Below are 205 nucleotides of genomic sequence, written 5' to 3' on the forward strand. Positions count from 1 at the left end.
CCACCACCACCACCACCACCCCGAGTTCTGGAGTGCTCATCTCCCCAGACAAGGAGCTATCATGCAGTGAAGAAGCAGGGCCTGCTGAGCTCAGACCCAAAAAGGCCTGCCCGCCGGCCTGCCAGCCACACAATGACAGTGAGCTGCCTAGGGCCCATCACCAGAAAAAGTCCTTGAGCCCAGGCACGCCTGAGGAAGTGCTCTC

The sequence above is a fragment of the Trichechus manatus genome, unplaced genomic scaffold (assembly GCF_000243295.1).
Source record: "Trichechus manatus latirostris isolate Lorelei unplaced genomic scaffold, TriManLat1.0 scaffold00061, whole genome shotgun sequence".
NCBI lineage: Eukaryota > Metazoa > Chordata > Mammalia > Sirenia > Trichechidae > Trichechus > Trichechus manatus.